The sequence below is a fragment of the Molossus molossus genome, unplaced genomic scaffold, assembly GCF_014108415.1.
Source record: "Molossus molossus isolate mMolMol1 unplaced genomic scaffold, mMolMol1.p scaffold_m16_p_1, whole genome shotgun sequence".
Taxonomy (NCBI): domain Eukaryota; kingdom Metazoa; phylum Chordata; class Mammalia; order Chiroptera; family Molossidae; genus Molossus; species Molossus molossus.
This window is the reverse complement of record NW_023425344.1, coordinates 65,594,383-65,594,961: the sequence shown is the minus strand read 5'-3', so window position 1 is coordinate 65,594,961 and position 579 is coordinate 65,594,383.

The window sequence follows — 579 nt, the reverse complement described above, 5'->3', positions numbered from 1 at the left end:
GCGGGCTTGCTGGGCGGACTGGACGCCGGCTTCCTCCGCAGCCAGTAAAGATGGTGCGGGGCAGAAGCGTGCATCTCATTGGCAGGGCCCGTGGCAATGTTTATATTTTTGCGTGGATTGTAAGTTGTTACAGGATCCCTTTTCGAGAACGTGTTCTGCCTGTTTCAGGGAGTCCTTTTGGGGCTTACACAAGGTATTTACTAGCTATGGAGTTCGTGTCTTCCCACGCAGTGCAGAGCAATGCTCATTGTGTGAAGTCGTCCTCACGGTGTGGATTTGAACCTCACAGCAGGGGCTCTGTGGAGCCGTCATCTCATTCTTCAGGGCAAGGACAGGCTGAACCCACTTCCTCGGCTTTGGGAAGGCCCCTTGTAGCCCTGGCGAGCAAGCACATAGCTCTTACCAAAAACAGGCCTTTTCTCAAATGATTGTTAAGTTTTAAGGGCTTGAAAGTCTTTTTGGAGTTAGATATAATACAAATTCAGAGGAAAGTTAACAAACACTTGAGGTTAAAAGGTCAATGTCCCATAGTTTCGCTCCCCGATGATAGGCACATGTATAACCTTCTAATTTTTGTTT